A 20000-nucleotide genomic window follows, 5' to 3' on the forward strand; every position below is an offset into this window, starting at 1 on the left:
AGCACTGGCTCATCTGGGTGTGAGCCAAAAGTGGCCCACATATAATGCTGCAAATGTGGCCCAGTTATCTTAAAACACATCTGGGCCAGTTTTGGCAATGATATGGCTCAGTGAGCACTGGCTCATTTGGGTGTGAGCCAAAAGTGGCCCACATATAATGCTGCAAATGTGGCCCAGTTATCTTAAAACACATCTGGGCCAGTTTTGGCAATGATATGGCTCAGTGAGCACTGGCTCATTTGGGTGTGAGCCAAAAGTGGCCCACATATGTTTCAGCAAATGTGGCCCAGTTATCTTAAAACACATCTGGGCCAGTTTTGGCAAATATATGGCTCAGTGGCACTGTCTCATCTGGATGTGAGCCAAAAGTGGCCCACATATAATGCTGCAAACGTGGCCCAGTTATCTTAAAACACATCTGGGCCAGTTTTGGCAATGATATGGCTCAGTGAGCTCCGGCTCATCTGGGTGTGAACCAAAAGTGTCCCACATATGATGCTGAAAATGTGGCCCAGTTATCTTAAATCACATCTGGGCCAGTTTTGGCAAAGATATGGCTCAGTGAGCACTGTCTCATCTGGGTGTGAGCCAAAAATGGCCCACATATGTTTCAGCAAATGTGGCCCAGTTATCTTAAAACACATCTGGGCCAGTTTGGGCAAAGATATGGCTCAGTGAGCACTGGCTCATCTGGGTGTGAGCCAAAAGTGGCCCACATATAATGCTGCAAATGTGGCCCAGTTATCTTAAAACACATCTGGGCCAGTTTTGGCAATGATATGGCTCAGTGAGCACTGGCTCATTCAGGTGTGAGCCAAAAGTGGCCCACATATATTTCAGCAAATGTGGCCCAGTTATCTTAAAACACATCTGGGCCAGTTTGGGCAAAGATATGGCTCAGTGAGCACTGGCTCATCTGGGTGTGAGCCAAAAGTAGCTCACATGTAATGCTGCAAATGTGGCCCAGTTATCTTAAAACATATCTGGACCAGTTTTGGCAATGATATGGCTCAGTGAACACTGGCTCATCTGGGTGTGAGCCAAAAGTGGCCCACATTTGATGATCCAAATGTGGCCCGGTTATCTTAAAACATATCTGGGCCAGTTTGGGCAAAGATATGGCTCAGTGAGCACTGGCTAATTTGGGTGTGAGCCAAAAGTAGCCCACATATAATGCTGCAAATGTGGCCCAGTTATCTTAAAACACATCTGGGCCAGTTTTGGAAATGATATGGCTCTGTGAGCTCTGGCTCATCTGGGTGTGAGCCAAAAGTGGCCCACATATAATGCTGCAAATGTGGCCCAGTTATCTTAAAACACATCTGGGCCAGTTTTGGCAATGATATGGCTCAGTGAGCACTTGCTCATCTGGGTGTGAGCCAAAAGTGGCCCACATATGATGATCCAAATGTGGCCCGGTTATCTTAAAACATATCTGGGCCAGTTTGGGCAAAGATATGGCTCAGTGAGCACTGGCTCATCTGGATTTGAGCCAAAAGTGGCCCACATATGATGCTCCAAATGTGGCCCAGTTATCTTAAAACACATCTGGGCCAGTTTTGGCAATGATATGGCTCAGTGAGCACTGGCTCATTTGGGTGTGAGCCAAAAGTGGCCTACATATGTTTCAGCAAATGTGGCCCAGTTATCTTAAAACACATCTGGGCCAGTTTTGGCAAAGATATGGCTCAGTGGCACTGTCTCATCTGGATGTGAGCCAAAAGTGGCCTACATATAATGCTGCAAATGTGGCCCAGTTATCTTAAAACACATCTGGGCCAGTTTTGGCAATGATATGGCTCAGTGAGCTCCGGCTCATCTGGGTGTGAACCAAAAGTGGCCCACATATGATGCTGAAAATGTGGCCCAGTTATCTTAAATCACATCTGGGCCAGTTTTGGCAAAGATATGGCTCAGTGAGCACTGGCTCATCTGGGTGTGAGCCAAAAGTGGCCCACATATGATGATCCAAATGTGGCCCAGTTATCTTAAAACACATCTGGGCCAGTTTTGGCAAAGATATGGCTTAGTGAGCACTGGCTCATCTGGGTGTGAGCCAAAAGTGGCCCACATATGATGCTCCAAATGTGGCCCAGCTATCTTAAAACATATCTGGGCCAGTTTGGGCAAAGATATGGCTCAGTGAGCACTGGCTCATCTGGGTGTGAGCCAAAAGTTGCCCACATATAATGCTGCAAATGTGGCCCAGTTATTTTAAAACATATCTGGGCCAGTTTTGGCTAAGATATGGTTCAGTAGCACTGGCTCATATGGATGTGAGCCAAAAGTGGCCCATATGATAAATAATGAATATGGCCCATATATCACAAGCCAAATGTGGGCCACCTATGGCAAAACCGTGGCACAATCGACAATGACTGATCTGGATGTAAACCAAAAATGGCCCACATATGTTTCAGCAAATGTGGCCCAGTTTTCTTAAAACATATCTGGGCCAGATTTGGCAAAGATATGGCTCAGTGAGCACTGGCTCATCTGGGTGTGAGCCAAAAGTGGCTCACATATAATGCTGCAAATGTGACCCATTTATCTTAAAACATATCTGGGTCAGTTTTGGCAAAGATATGGCTCAGTGAGCACTATCTCATCTCGATGTGAGGCAAAAGTGGCCCACATATGACATGGAAAATATTGCCCAAATAATTAATTACATTTTGGGCCACGTTTGGGAAATATATACGGCATATCAACGTGGCAAATATTCTTTGTGTTTCCCAAAAATTAAAACCTACGTGGTAAGTCCATTTCTGGATTGGATGCAACACTTCTGAAAATGGCTAATTTAGCTTAAAAGGGACAAAGTTTGAAACTGTAATGGCCTGAATAAATTTTTTTTTTTTAATTTAACAACATTTAACAATATTTTTTTGGTATGGATGGAGCAGACACTTAGGCTGGATGTGAGGCTACATGTACTTACATCTATGACATATATACTATTGCTAACATATGTTTTGTAGGTAGAGTGTCTAGAAAAGTTCAAGTGTCTAGGTTCAAAGTTATGAAGACTTTTTATGGTTTTGGGATGTGCAAGAAGATACTTTAATTGCTGTTTGTGCAAAGCTTGGGGCACAATGATTTTGCCAAGTACATGCTCCTGTATCAATATATTTTGTTGTAACATACATGTAACATGTAACATTTTGTAGCAATAACATTCCTGTCCATAAAAATAGTCCTAACCCTAACCCTAAACCTACAATCAGAGGTTGATTGACAATCATAACTGCAAACTTCAAATCTAATTGGTCGAATGCTGTTCCAGGATCAACAAAGATGTTGAGCCAGGGACATGTTGTAGCCTACTCGGTGTAACCTTGCTTATCTTGCTAGCAGTGCCATCTAACTTCTAGAGCAGACCTGGACAAACTTCCACTGGGGCCTCAAGATGACTTAAAATTTTGACAAAACTATTATTTGGCTATTTTTATAACAAATGTACAGGATTTGTTGTGGAGAATATAAGGGGACATTGAGGTTGCGATTCACTGTTCCTAGGTGTGTCAAAGTGGCCCCACAAAGGGTAATATTTTAAACTCCCTTAAAATATTTAAATATGTAAAATATTTTATATATATATCTTCATCTTCATTTAATTGTATTTCATTTTATATATATATATATCTTCATCTTCATTTAATTGTATTTCATCACTTATAGTTTCAATTAGTATTATAATTTATATATATATATATATATATATATATATATATATATATATATATATATATATATATATCAAATATATATATATATATATATCAAAAATATTTTATTCTAAATAAACCTTACATTTTTCTTACATTTCTGGCTAAATATAATTTACATTTATACAACTGTCATCTTTAGGCTATAAACAATCTTTTTTATTAAAGATTAAAAAATTATAATACTAATTGACACTATAAGTTTTTTTTTTTTTTATTTGCAGTTGAACAATCAAATAACAAGTAATAATACAACTGAACATTCATAACAATGAGATGACAGTGGATGACAAAAACATAAAGAAAGAAGACAATAGATACATTTTAAATAATCCTACAAAGAGAAAAGACGTATTAATCCAATTATACTTCACTCAACAAAATATCATATAATTTCAAAAATTTGACACTTTTTTTGTTGTTAATTTTTTTCAACGTCTTAATAAAGTATTTAAAGTCACATAAAAAATGATATAATTTGGGTACTTTTAGAGAAAACTTACACTTATGTATAAAAAATTTTGCTAATAAAATAAATACGTCTCCAATATATTCTATTTTATGATTACAATGAGAAAAATAACAAATTACATCACCCAATACAAATTCAATATCTAATTTTAGTTTTGAAACAAGGAGTTTTGACAGTTCCAACCAAAATTCTTTAACAAGGGAGCAATTAAAAAAAAGATGATCAATTGACTCAATACTATTTTTACAGAAATTGCAATTCAAGTTACCATTACCAAATTTAGATGTGAGTTTGTTGGTGGGATAAATATTATGTAAAATTCTTAAGTGTAGTTCTTTCACCTTGTTGGGGATACAAAATTTGTAAGGCAAAAGCCATGCTTTTTTCCAATTAATATTATCTATCAAAGAATTCCAAAAAAATTTTCCCCTCGGGGTAATTCGTTTTCTTGACTGAAACACATTTCTTAAAATTTTATTATTACATTTTGGGTCGTAAATACTCTTATCTTCAATCATAAATTTCTGTTCACTCTTTACAATCTCTTCAAATGATAAATGACATTTCATTAGATGAACAAGTCCATTTGGTATAGCTTTTACCATTGTAAGAAATTCCTTATGAATAACAGGGAAATTATGTTTAGACATGAAATCATAATAAGAGTAAACATTCCCTTGTGGATCTAACAAATCACAAAGATAATCAATACCTTTTTCATGCCAATTCTTAAGAAAAATCGACTTGTTCTTAGCAAGTATAGTTTCATTGTTCCATAGCTTAACTTTATGTGGGGAAAAATTGTGAACAAAGCAAAGTTTCCATGCCAAAAGAGCCTGTTCGTGGAATTTAGAAAGCTTTATAGGAAGCTTAGAAGGATAAAAATTACAGGTGAGCAAAAACTTAAGCCCTCCCACTTTTTTATAGATATTATGTGGGATAAAATACCAAATAGACTCTGGCGAATTGACACAACTCTTTACCCAATTCAATTTAAAAGTATTATTAACATCAAAAAAATCAAGCATTTCAAAACCTCCCTCAGCTTTTTTACCACATAAAACCTGTTTCTTCAAGTGCTGATGTTTGTTTTTCCAAAAAAACTTAAACTATTAAACTACTTAAACTACTTAAACAATAAACTATTAATCTGTTTACAGGTATTCTCATGGACAAACAAATTGACACTATAACTGATGAAATACAATTTAATGAAGATGACAAATCAGCAGAACCTGCTATGAGAAAATATTATTTTGATATTTTTTCTTGAATACTTTTTCAAAGCCCTGCATTCATGACAAAATGTTCCCACTTTTTTGCTGATTAGAGATCTATTATGTTTAAATATAATATTTACTGCATTTGTAGTTGTCTGTGAAGAAAAAAAAATCTAACGGACGATTTTCCAGTTCACGGCCCTTTAAATTTAAACGTTGCCGGAAAGCGCGAAAAAGGCGCTCAAAACCAAAACGTCAGAGGATTGTCAGGACGGAGGACGGATACAGGTACTGCAAAAAGTCAAGGTAAGACATAATAGAAACGTTATTTTTGTTAGCGATTACTTCGTTATATCAAGTTGGAGTCTGCATGTTGTGTTATATAGAGTCGATGGAATCATTTCTATTCGAAGTTACATTATTTTGGCAGTTCAACTCTAAGCTAGATCGGTTGTCACGAATGCGAAATGAACAAGTATCGATTGCTCGGCGCGCCATTAACGTTACATTTAGATTTGCTCATGTTGCTCCCTATCACTCTCCCAACCTTAGTGCACGGTTAAAGTATTTAACTCGTGTCTTATTTTGGCACAACAATGAAAAGATAAATATAAATTATAGTGTAATTTGACATTCATGTTTATATACATTGGACATAATACTGCACTAGTTGTATTACTTTGTGACAGCAATGTTTCATTAACCCTAGGAATAATGCACAAATTAAAAAAAAACTAAATGCTTTTTCTTACAATAAAAGCTTTTATGAGATGATTACAAAGTAACAATAATAGATGTTTTGGGTTCAGGTAGACTATTTAAAAGTTGGTTCAGGTATTAGGCTATTCCTCTATGTATTTCACATTTTTATTATACCCTAATTATAAAATTAACGTAAGGTGGCCTGCTTTATGTTTTTTTTTTTTTTGTCATTTACTGTTTTGAGTCAGGATGTTTTCACCTTAATAACATGTGTCAATGTGATTTGCTACAGAAAACTGCTGGTGGGAATAAAATAGCCTACAGTTTAAAACACATCTAGTGCATTTGCTGCCAAAAAGCCCCTTTTTTTGTTTCATCTGACCATAGAATCCGGTCCCTTTTGAAGTTCCAGTCATGTCTGACAACTGAATATGCTGGAGTTTAATTTTAGCGGAGCGAGGAGGATTTTTCTCGAAACCCTCCCAAACAACATGTGGGGATGTAGGGGTTGTTTGATTATTATTTTTTTTTTTAGGCTTTCTGACCCCAAGACTCAACTAATCTCTGCAATTCTCCATCTGTGATCCTTGAAGAGTCTTTGGCCACTCAAACTCTCCTCCTCACCGTCCATTAAGACAATATAGACACACGTCCTCTTCCAGGCAGATTCGTAACATCATTAGTTGCTTATAACTTCTTAATTATTGCCCTGATGGTCAAAATGGGGATTTTCAATTCTTTAGCTATTTTCTTAGAGGCACTTCTAGTCACCCTGTTGTGCTAAAAAAGATAAATATTAATGGGAATATACTTCTGAGATATTTTACTCGTAAACAAAATCTAGAGGTGCCAATAATTGTGGCCAATGTGTTTTGGAGATAAACATTTATTTCATAATGTGATTTCCATTTTTTGACGCAGTCCGATCTTCCTAGCAGGCATCAAACTTGTTCCTTTTGGACATCTGGAAGCAAAGAGTGTCCTTGGCCATGGCCAAAATGTTCTTTACATTGGCGCTGGCTAGCTATGCATTAACTATGCGCTAATGCTTGTGTTACCTAATTGGGTCCTAAGATTTTAAAAGTTGTGTAGTCCATCCTTGCATTTACAATGTTATTTTTTTTAGGAACTGTCAGAAACAACAGACTGACAGCTGCGGCCACCGATCAAGAGATCGAATCATTTATTAAAAAATGGCTTCATCTTGCAAGTGACCGAGACGGAGGGAGAAGGAGAAGAAAAAGAAAAACGGAGGAGGGTCCAAGACACCAGTAAGTCAGTTACATTGTGTTTTTGCCATTGTGTATAATACCATGGTCTGTCTGAATACTTTATTCTGATTGGCTGCAAGGTGTAGCCATTTGTAACACTTTACAAGTTAACATTAGTAACTACTTAAGTTAACATGTGGCATGAACAATTCTTCTACAGTATTTATTAGGGGTGGAACGGTACATGTATTCGTATTGAACCGAAACGGTACGGGCGTCATGGTTCGGTGTATGAATATACACAGAGAATACACGGTATAAAAATAAATAAAACTTGCGTGCAAATTAATTAATGTAATGCGGAACTACTGTTAGATACGCGGGTTATTTAGGGACACCTAATCTGTAGCTCCGCCTTAGCTCTGAAGCTCTGTGTCTATAATGAACAGGCTGCGATGTCAAGATTGCAATGCTGGAATATGTTGTGTGCGTGCGTGTGTGAGAGAGAGATCGAGGCGTGGGCGTGATCGAACAGTGGAAACAAAAACATACTCCATCATTTTGTTCATACAGGACATCATTCAAACTGCAAAGTGTTTACTTATATTTGTGTACACTCGCAATAAAACACAACATTGTCCTTTCGTCAAACTATAAACTCTTGTCAAACTGTAACCTACAACTGTAACCCAACCAAAATCTCTCTCTCTCTCTCTCTCTCTCTCTCTCTCTCTCTCTCTCTCTCTCTCTCTCTCTCTCTCTCTCTCTCTCTCTCTCACACACACACTGTTTAAAAGCAAAAAATATTTATCCAATTTAAAAACAGTCTGTGGGTGCCATCTTTTGGACATTCATCATATTGCATTGGTTTTCATTTCTTGTCCTAAAAATAAACAGAGCAGTAATCCGTTTATTTTTAAGTTAAACATTCTACATTGATTAAAAAAAGAAAATCAAATGTGTTTTTAATGGTAGTATTATTTTATACAGAAATAAATTATGTATAATTAACTTAGTTAGAATAACTTAGAATAAAGTTAGTGTTCATTAAAATATTAAGGAAAACAAATATATTGATCTGAAATGTAGCAAATTTATTTTAAATTCATTCAGGTACAATTACAAAACACATCTCAAGTTCTTTTTGTCTTTTTATTAATTTAATTAAACTAATTATATAAAACTATTGTCAATGCACTACAAATAAACTGGTTCTATGCCTTTACTTTATTAATAAAACATTTAAAAAAAATATATGCAAGGCTTAAAGGAGAACTCCGGTCAATTTTAACATTGAACTCATTTTTTTGTAAATTTGGAGTGCTGTCAATACAGAGAACAACAACAAAAATCGGTGTTGCCTACACCGTGTTATCCTCTTTAAAATTTGCACCCTGTTGACTTCAATGGGGCAAGTACTAAACCTGCTTTTAGCCTCTTAACATCCTTGATGTGTCATACAAGTGCCCAGTCATGTGAGTGATTCCTTCAGAGTGAACACGGGTGAATCTGACTGCAGTAGATGAGAAAGATATGAATAAAAGTGATGTTAATTCAGCCAGCGCACATACCTGTATTTACATCCTGTTTTTCGGTCGAAGTCCACAGTAGTCGATTGTCGAGTTCACACGCGTGATCATAGGTAACTAAGCAACAGTGGAGAATAAATTCACTCTGAATAAAATCACTCACATGACCTGTGCACTTGTAATGACACATCAAGGATGTTAAGAGGCTAAAAGCAGGTTTAAAACTTGCCCCTTTGAAGTCAACAGGGTGCAAATTTTAAAGAGGATAACACGGTGTAGGCAACACCGATTTTGTCGTTGTGCTCTGTACTGACAGCACTTCAAAATTACAAAAAAAATGAGCTCAATGTTAAAAGTGACCGGAGTTCTCCTTTAAGACATTTATTTTTCTTTGGTGGTACAGCCTACAGACATGCACAAGAAAAAAAAATTGCTTTCTACATTTTTGTTTTGCTTTTCCCTCCATTGTACCGAACTCGTACCGAACCGTGATGTCCGAACCATGACTTCTGTGTACCGTTCCACCCCTAGTATTTATTAATCGTAATTAATGCTAATTGTGATGCTTACTAATGCATTACTAAAATCAAAAGTTGTATTTGTTAACATTAGTTAATGCACTGTGAACTAACATGATCAAACAATGATTGACTGTAACTTTAAGAAAGCTTAATACATAATGTAGTTAATGTTAGTTAATACTAGTTAATACATTAACTAATGTTAACAAATAAGACCTTACAGTGTTACCAAACCGTTTAATGCACTGGTAGTTCCAGTCCATTTATTCACCATTCAGTATTAATGTGCTGCTTTGATTAAAGCACAGAGACAGCCGTTTTTAAAGTTTTTAAAACTTGCAGCTTCACTATTAGTAAATAGACGGTGTATAGACGCAGGTAATTCCTGAACGCATCTCTCACTACAGTGCGGTGCCTGCTTTTTTTGTTTTGTATTTATTTATTTTATTTTTTAATTATATTTTGTTTAGGGCTTTTTTATTTAATTTGGCTTCTAAGTAGTTGTGTGTGTGTTTGTTTTGTACTTCAACACTATTGTATTATCAGCGTACTGTTACTGATTCAACAGTTTTTTTTTTTTTCATTTGTGTATCCAATAAAGGCTTGCAAGATTGCCATGATGCAGATGGGCCCAGTCAAGGAGGTCAAATTCTATAATTTTGGATGGATCAATTTGCCAAATTTTTGTAGTGTGTTAACTTCTGTGTTGTCTGTTTGTTTGTTTTTTGGATGACCAAGGCTACTGGAAACATGTTTTGTTTTTATTTAGTTTTTACTATGCTTTCTATGCATATATTGTGTTTGTTTATTGTTGGTGTTTTTTTTTTTTTTGTTTAGATTGCTTTCCAGTTTTGAAAATGTGGGTTGGGTTGTTCTTTGGCAATATTAATAAATGATGCAAATGTTTTCAGAAATGTGTTTGAATCATCTGTTGTAACTTATCTTAACATAAAGAGGGACCATTTTTACATTTCTCTTTTCTGTATGTTGGATATTGTTGATGCAGAGTTCACTTAGTGTCAGTGATATTCAGTCACTGAGTTTCCCAAAGTTTTAATGGCACAGCATGCACACACAAAAACACACATTTAAGGCTTATTTAGTTAATTCTTGGCTAATATGTGGCTGAACAAATGGCCTGCTTGTGGCCCAGATCTGTTAAACAGGAGTGGACTACCCAAGTGCTATCATTTCAGGTATACATACAAGGTGTCGAATCTGGGCCCGAATTAAAATGAACTGTGGCTCAGATATGGGCCAGTTCTGCTTCATTTGTTTTGTTTATGGCTGACATGTGGCATTGCTATGGCTTAATTGTGGCCCAAATCTGGCAAACAAGAGCGGACCGCCCAAGTGCCATCATTTTCATCTGGCCCACATACCGCGTGGAATGATGGCACTTGGGCGGTCCGCTCTTGTTTGACAGATTTGGGCCACAATTAAGCCATAGCAATGCCACATGTCAGCCATAAACAAAACAAATGAAGCCGAACTGGCCCATATCTGGCCCAGACACCAAAGTTGCTGTGGCCCAGATCCGGCCCACACTTGACACTTTCATCTGGCCCACATACCGCGTGGAATGATGGCACTTGGGCGGTCCGCTCCTGTTTGTCAGATGTGGGCCACAATTAAGCCATAGCAATGCCGCATGTCAGCCATAAACAAAACAAATGAAGCAGAACTGGCCCATATCTGGCCCAGACACCAAAGTTGCTGTGGCCCAGATCCGGCCCACACTTGACACTTTCATCTGGCCCACATACCGCGTGGAATGATGGCACTTGGGCGGTCCGCTCCTGTTTGCCAGAGGTGGGCCACAATTAAGCCATAGCAATGCCGCATGTCAGCCGTAAACAAAACAAATGAAGCAGAACTGGCCCAGACACCAAAGTTGCTGTGGCCCAGATCCGGCCCACACTTGACACTTTCATCTGGCCCACATACCGCATGGAATGATGGCACTTGGGCGGTCCGCTCCTGTTGGCCAGATGTGGGCCACAATTAAGCCATAGCAATGCCGCATGTCAGCCGTAAACAAAACATATGAAGCAGAACTGGCCCATATCTGGCCCAGACACCAAAGTTGCTGTGGCCCAGATCCGGCCCATACTTGACACTTTCATCTGGCCCACATACCGCGTGGAATGATGGCACTTGGGCGGTCCGCTCCTGTTTGCCGGATCTGGGCCACAGCAACTTTGGTGTCTGGGCCAGATATGGGCCAGTTCTGCTTCATTTGTTTTGTTTACGGCTGACATGCGGCATTGCTATGGCTTAATTGTGGCCCACATCTGGCAAACAGGAGCGGACCGCCCAAGTGCCATCATTCCACGCGGTATGTGGGCCAGATGAAAGTGTCAAGTGTGGGCCGGATCTGGGCCACAGCAACTTTAGTGTCTGGGCCAGATATGGGCCAGTTCTGCTTCATTTGTTTTGTTTACGGCTGACATGCGGCATTGTTATGGCTTAATTGTGGCCCAAATTTGGCAAACAGGAGCGGACCGCCCAAGTGCCATCATTCCACGCGGTATGTGGGCCAGATGAAAGTGTCAAGTGTGGGCCGGATCTGGGCCACACCAATTTTGCTATCTGGGTCTAAACTGGCTGTGCCCGGTCGCCGCTGTCCTAAATTGCCCACACTTCCTGCAGGTATTTGCCTCAACCTTTCTGTGGTAGGGACGAGGGACAGTGGGTTGAGACTGACTGACCGTGGCAGGGGGTGGGAGGACGAAACTGGGAGTCACTGGGGCTATAGGAAGAGGGCTTTGAGGGACAACAAACAGTGTGAAGGTAGGGGTAGTGTGGGAGGCAAGAGGGACAGTCGGGCTGGGGCTGGGAAGGACAGGTTCTGGAAGCTGGGGTTGAAGGTTGCCAACAGGCCGAGGAATTATCGGCCTCAGGGTTGTCAGTTTGGGTATGACTGCCTCAGTTGTATTGCCAGTGATGCGTCTTTTTAGTTTCGCTTGCCCAGCTGTGCTTTGTGGCAGTTTGTAAATATGCTGCTCTCCCTGGACCTGGGGTGGAGCAACAGCACGGACACCGGCAGGTGGGAGAGCCTCAGCAGCAAGACCAAGAGGGTCAGGCAGATCCATCCCCTGAAGCAGAAGAGTCTGATCTTGCTTCTTAATTCTGCCGTTGTGCCACTGAACCAGAGTGGTCTGATTCACCTCCACCAGCTGGAGAGTAGTGTCCTGCATGATGGCACCATTAGACAGGATCAGCTGCCGGATCTTTCTGTAATCTTGTAAAACAAGAGACCAGCGACTCAGCGTCACCTTCTCTTTCTTCCTTGGACTTTGATGGATGCGACAGAGCCTGATAAAAATGGCCTCCACGAGACGACAGCAGTCTGGCCATTGGGCAGGTGAAGCTGTAGATGCCAACACACTCCGTTTCAGGCTGTCCACTCCAGGGGTGAAAACAGCCTTCTTTTTTGGAGACCTGAACCTCCCTGTGGTCAGCCTGTCCTGGTGTCTGGCAGCAAACTTCACTCGCTGCTTGTCATATTCAAGCAGGCTCTGCCACAAGCACACAATGTCATCAACCTGAAGAAGGTAAGAAGTATAGAGGCATAGGTGAGTTAAAAGGAAACTGGTAATTTCGTATACATAGTTCAGTAACACTGTTATTACAGTCACATTGTTTTGTGTGGTCTTTTCCATGTTAACAAACATTCAAAATGTTTGCATACCTGCTGTCTGCTCAGTGTTAACCCTGTGCTTGTCCTCAGCTCTACCAAATACTCAGCCAGTCTGTCCACCCGGTCCATTCCTGGAATGTTTTGGTCATCCACAGCCTAAAATAGTATAATTTTAAATGGTAAAGAAAAAAAGAGATTAGTGAAATGACATCTTAATGGTAGTATTAATCAGTTTGTTGAATTACAAATTAATTTCTGTTCGTGGCAAGTTCCTATGGTGAAATTTACATACCAAAAGCTCCTCAGGCACCTGAGTGGGGGAACCTGGTGCATACTGGACTATGGATGTAGTTGACCGAGAGGAGGAGGCAGCAGCAGACTGGGATGAGGGAGCAGCAGATTGGGAGAAGGCAGACTGGGAAGAGGCAGCAGCAGACTGGGAGAAGGCAGACTGGGAGAAGGCAGCAGCAGACTGGGAGAAGGCAGACTGGGATGAGGCAGCAGCAGACTGGGAGAAGGCAGACTGGGAGAAGGCAGCAGCAGACTGGGAGAAGGCAGACTGGGAGAAGGCAGCAGCAGACTGGGAGAAGGCAGACTGGGATGAGGCAGCAGCAGACTGGGAGAAGGCAGACTGGGATGAGGCAGCAGCAGACTGGGAGAAGGCAGACTGGGATGAGGCAGCAGCAGACTGGGAGAAGGCAGCAGCAGACTGGGATGAAGGAGCAGTAGACAGGGATGAGGGATGAATAGGCTGAACTGTAGGTGGGTTACAGTTAGCTTCATCTTCAAGGAGGAAACTCAGTGTAGGGTCCTCATTGATGTCCTCCTCAAATCCTTCATCCTGCTCATCTACATTCACTTCCTCCAGCAGCTGGTCTGTCTGCTCATTGTCAGTATCCATCGACTGAAGTGGCTGCCCTGTCTGACTAAGTAGATAGTCCACTCCAATTAGCTCCCCTAAAAACAGAATGCAGTGTGTTAAACATTTAGCCCTTTCATTAGCAAATAACCATGTGCTTTAAAATGTACTGTGAGAGTCTTACCAGTGTACTGTGCAGGAGGTTGGAAGGTGGGCACAAGCTTCTCTCCAAAAACATTCAGGCTGTTGGTGTTGATGCTTTGCACCACCTGCCCTGCGTAGGTGAGAAGAGGGGAGGATTTTGTTGAAATTGATGCTGCTGCCCGGTCTTGGTTCCACCTGTTCAGGCCTTCCAGGAGATACAACTGAAAATTCAGTGTGTTAGCACTGGTTCCTGTAAAGAAGTGAACAATGAAAACCATTAAACTGGAATAATGAGTTCCTTCAGAAAATATAATAAGTGAATATGTACTATACTGCAAACACAATGAGACACAAACCTGGAATGAACCTGTTCAGGTGAAGGTGGAAAGATTCAAGGGAGGTTGAGCCCCTAGCACATCTGTACTTTGTGAGAACTAATCCTCCCTTGGTGGTGGTGGTGCCTGTCACAGTGTAGAGTAAAACACCTGGTGGATCCTGGATGCACTTAACATGCCTCATCTGAACACGCCAGATGTGCTCTATCCTCACTGTGTCCAGCAGAGGAACCCCCATCATATCTCTCCCCTTATCCCCCATCAGTTCCTGCAGAAGCCTGTCAAGGTAGCGGGTTGTGGACTCCACCCCACGAGTCCTCCGACGGCAGTAGAGCGCCAGCTCTTTTTTAGTGATGCGTTGGTCCACAAGGTTATCGGTGATGACAGGCACACCTTCCTCCTGCAGTTGCTCTCTCTTTGCCCGCCGCAACAAAGCCACATCATCTGGGTCCCATTCAAAAATGCACGCAGAGAGACGTGACATGAAGACTGGGTAGAGAGGATGAGCATCAGTGGTGCACCCCACTGCCAGCCGACGCATGAAGTGCCAGATGTCCAGCCTGATATTGAGATCAGGCCATCCTCCAAATCTGGCCTGTAGCTTGCTCTGCCCCTTCTCTATGCAGCAGCCACAGTCAACGTACAGCAACAGTGGTGGAGCCACGGCCGCCTGGCTGTACCTGTGAATCAGTCCGGAGACCATGGTGTCCAGTGCTGGACCTTCCTGAGCAGTCAAGACACTGATAAGAATTTGTCCTGTCTCATTGCCAACAGAAGTCACCCACTGTGCTGTTCCCCTGGCTGTGCCTGCCAACTTCTTTGTGATCTAAAATCAACAAAATTAAAAATATTAATAAAGCATAACACAAATAATTTTCAAACTTCACAACAGTTAAATATCAGTAATAATGTCAAAAAATTACCTGTTTTGTTGAGTCCATTTTCAAAATCGTCCCAAACGTGGAGGTTATGCTAGCCTTTATGTGGTCTATGCGACTGATAATGTCCCTCCCATAAACTGAAAGCAGCCACTTGCTAGTAGGGACATCAATGGGCTCTGGAGGCTTTTGGCACATGACAGGTAAGAGGCTGGGGCGGTTGATAAAACCAGCACACTCCTCCATATAGTGCGCCAAGCGGTCAAGCCACTCCTCCCCATGGTTCTCCCTCAGCTGTTTGACGAGTCTTGTAGGACTGTTGCCCAGCGTCCGTTCCCTCAGCATGCGAATGACACGAATGTCACAAGCATACCTTTGTGTAGAAGAGAAGATTTGCTTATGTAATTTATTTTATGCTAAATAAAAAAACACTTTTATTTTGCATTTACTTCATATTACACATTTCTGCTTCAGAAAATACATGATTAATTATGAAATATTAATGTCTTTATTATAAACACATTCCAAAATTCTGTACAAGGCGTGTAGATTGTAACTCACTTCTGTGTCAAAATCAGACGGAACAGTCTTCTGTGGGGCACGTCGAGCTGGTCCAGGACAGTCTGACTGGTAGACAGGTAACTCAGGCAACAAACAGTACACCTGAGAGTCTCTGTTACCATGAGGTAGTACCTGTCGATGTCCAGGACCTTCCGTGCTCTCTTGTGGAGGCCATAGCCAGTCAGCTGCTTTCCACATGCAGGACAGAACAGTCTGAACTTCCACAAGTGGTAGGGCATCCATACCAGAAGCCTGTGATTAAAAAAGCGATCTGGAGATGGAGCCTGGTGGTAGATGAGGGAAGGGACGGGTGGCTCATACCAGAGCTTCAAGTCTGTCCGAAGTCTGCCAGAGTGAAAGAGTGCAGAAGCAATCCACCTCTGATCCTGTGAGGGGATTGTCTGCCTCATTTTAGTGGGCAGCCAAAATTGATCTGGCTCAGATGCAGGAGCAGGTCCGGGCATAGAAGGGGCAACATGCTCCTCCTGATTCAAAAGCAATGAAAGATTAGAGATGTAATATTAAAACATTGTTTCTCTCAAGTTTGCATATAAGTAATTCTACAAGGGGCATTAGTGGACATTTCATATCCATTTATGATAATTAGCCTATATACTTTCAAACAAAATGATCTTTTAAGGCAGATTTAATATAAAAAAATAAGTTTCTGTCCTTAATGACTGTGCTGTGAATATCACATGAATATCTGCAAAAAAATATTCTTAAATTATTTTTTAAAAAATCACTGTATACATGGGTGAATGGGAAAAAATAACGCTCGGATACATGTTTTACTTGAAGTTTAACATTCAATTTGCATGTAACGATTGACAAATTCACCAGGGAATCATAATTTTCCTTGTAATATCAAGATGGTGTTTAATGATTATGCTTGGTTACTAGCAGATATGTTATGACAAATATATAAACTGAAAGTCATTTTTGTAATGTACCCCCAATTTTTAGAATAAGACACATTTACTTCACACACAGGAAATAAGAGATGCCACAAAAAATAGATGGGCACTCACCAAGGATGTAATAGTCGGACTAGCTGCAGAAGGAGGTCTGGCAACAGGAGAAGCACTGGTTGAAGGAGGTCTGGCTGCAGAAGGAGATCTGGCAACAGGAGAAGCACTGGTTGAAGGAGGTCTGGCTGCAGAAGGAGATCTGGCAACAGAAGAAGCACTGGTTGCCGGTTGAATGGTTGAAAGAGAAGGACTGGATGAAGGTGAAAGACTGGGTCTGGCTGAAGGAGGCGGACTGTGACTACCAGGCTGTAAAGATACATATTGTACATTATCAACAAACATAATAATGATGATGAAACATATTTTCTTTTTAAATTACCTGAATCTGCCTTGGTACATTTAGGTTGGGTTTGGCTGCTGAACTAATGGATCCTCCAAATCGTGGCTTTGTAAACTAAAAGAGGGAGATTATAGAACAGATTGACATGCATGTAATATCATACATGCATTGGAAATTTGAAGAATACACAAATAATCTTCCATCCCACCAGTAATAGGCATTGGGAAATTCTGGAGATAATTGCTTGTGGAGGAGGTAATCTACTCAAATATTAAAATAATGTGTTACCATTGATAAGTTAAGTGCAGGCCGTGTAAAGGTCGGGGCTGAGGTAGAGGTTGGGACCGCGGTAGGAGTGGATGCAGGTGGAGCACTTGTGGCCTGGTAAAGAACAATCAAGAATGAGGAAAACAGGTTTTATTCATCTTTCATTCATGGTACTTTTTACAGATCTAAATAAGCACAGGCATGCCAAAATCTAACATTAACAGACATTTATACATTTAATCAGGAGTCTGAGGGCAGAAGCAGCAAGGAGAAGCTGTATAAATATAACACCCAATAAAATAAAATCAATACTAATTGGTCTCTTTGGCAATTTTTATTTACATTACATTTCAGTGTTTTTGTTTGCTTGTAGTGTTTTTTTTTTATCTGTAATGAGGTCATAAATAAAACCTGTGCTTCGTAATCTGTGGATACATCTATTTTGATATTTCATATTGACACACATTAAATATATTCACATTATAATATTTCTTATTTCATTTACAATAATACACTAATTATTAGAGCCTAACTGCAAATAACCACTGAAATTGTAATTGACTGTCTTATATAAATAACATAAATATTATTGATATAGGTAATGGTAATGAGTGCTGACACATCAACTTTGCTTGAGGTAAGATTTAAAAGCTTTATATAAAATATTTTTCTGAATAAATTAGCAAAAACCAAAACATTTCAGAAGTTATCTCTGATTACATTTTTTTTTTTTTTTTTTATCTCTGGCTATTTAATCGCTGGAGGAGCTATGGGACTAGATAGCCAAAATTGTTATCTACGGTAAAGGGTGTAAACAGCAGTATAACTTTATCAAGCTTTATAAAAAAAAGACTATTGCTGCATCCCACAGAAGTGTACTTTGAAGGCATTTGAGTCACAAATATGATTGTGTGGTCCTACAGTGAAGTAAGATGTAAGAGATGATTACCTGAAAGTCTTAAGTGCATACCTTAGGCGGATGGAATCCACAAAGGCATTTCTGTGGTCCACCAAAAAGTGTTGCCTGGCGACGGACCTGCATTGGACATTTATCTATCTGTACAAATAAAGACCTCCAAGTTATGTTAAATCAGTTTTAGCATGTTTTCTCATTAACTTTTGTCTGTACATACCCTCTGAAAGAGGTCAAACCATTTCTTCTGGCGAGGGGCAGGTCTGTTGCCAGTTTCCGAGGGCCAAACCCCTGTGCTGGCAAACCGCTGCAGGCGGGACATCCACTCATCGTCCCCCAGGGCCTTGTGTGACTTTTTAGACATCTCTGGAACATTCGAAACATGTTTAGTCTTTTTAGCTAAAACATAAATTACATTTACCTACTACTAACACTAGCCTATGGCTTGACTACTTATTACTGTATTTGATAATGTACTACTATAATTACACACCAGAATCATGATCGATAATGACATTTTTAAACACACCTTAAATAACACTGAAAGCTAAAAATCCATTAATGTATTAGTGTTGTTAATGTAGTTCATCATTGGAGACAATAACATGAGAAGTGCTGCAGTATACTAACTTACATCAAGACTGATCATGACACTAAACAACTTTATGCATCATAAAATTACATTTTAAATTCAAATAAAAATATGTTGTGGTTAATGTAGAATGTTTATAAAAAAAAGTGTAATATGAAAAGTGCTGCAATATACTAGCTCATCAAGATAGATATTTTTTAACATTAAAAAATACCTTAATGCAGCATAACATACGAAAAAAGTTAGCAATATATGAAATCTGTTGCTGATGTTAATGTACAGTAGTTCATCAAAACATACAGTAACATTTATGCTGCAGGTTGCCAGCAGATCATGATCGCGATAGGTCATACAATAAACAACATAAAATACGTATTAGTCTACTGTTGTTAATCTTACTTGTTGACAATCGATGAATGAACAGCTATACTTCGGCGCGGGTACACCTGAGAATAAAAAAGAATCTGTGACCGGGCCTGCAAGATGAAGATCCGACGCGTGATTGGCCAAAGAATCCTCTCAAAGATGAAGCCAGAGAACGCCATTCGCTCAGCAAAGATGGAGATCCGAAGCGTGATTGGGCCAAGGAACTCTGACAAAGATGAAGCCCGATAACGCCATTTGCTAAGCAAAGATGAAGATACGACGCGTGATTGGCCGAGGAACTCTGACAAAGATGAAGTCCGAGAACGCTATTCGCTCAAAAAAGATGGAGATCGCGCTTGAGATTGGCTGTTGGAAACAGCCGCACGGCTGTCAGGTACCGCCATCCGGGCTCTTACTCGCGATGCGTGCGTGTTGCATGGGGACGCGCAGCAAAATGAATCGTATCGGCTGAAAAAAACAGACGTTTCTCCCATGCATCGCGTTCCCTTCTTCGACGATTAAGAACCGCCGTCCAAACGTCTGCTATGTCAGAATATATGTGCGAATTAGTGGGAATGCAGCCTATTAGACAGATAATAATAATCAACAGACAATAATGCTAGGAAAAAGAACAAAAACTCAAAGCTTCTTGTCTGGAAAGCATCTTTACACGCTTTAATGCCGCGCTCTTATCGTTACTGTAAACTTGCTTCAAAGGCGCAGTTGTTTGGACAAAATAGCAAGTCCA

Source organism: Scardinius erythrophthalmus (assembly GCF_964197995.2).
Source record: "Scardinius erythrophthalmus genome assembly, chromosome: 7".
Taxonomy (NCBI): Eukaryota; Metazoa; Chordata; class Actinopteri; order Cypriniformes; family Leuciscidae; genus Scardinius; species Scardinius erythrophthalmus.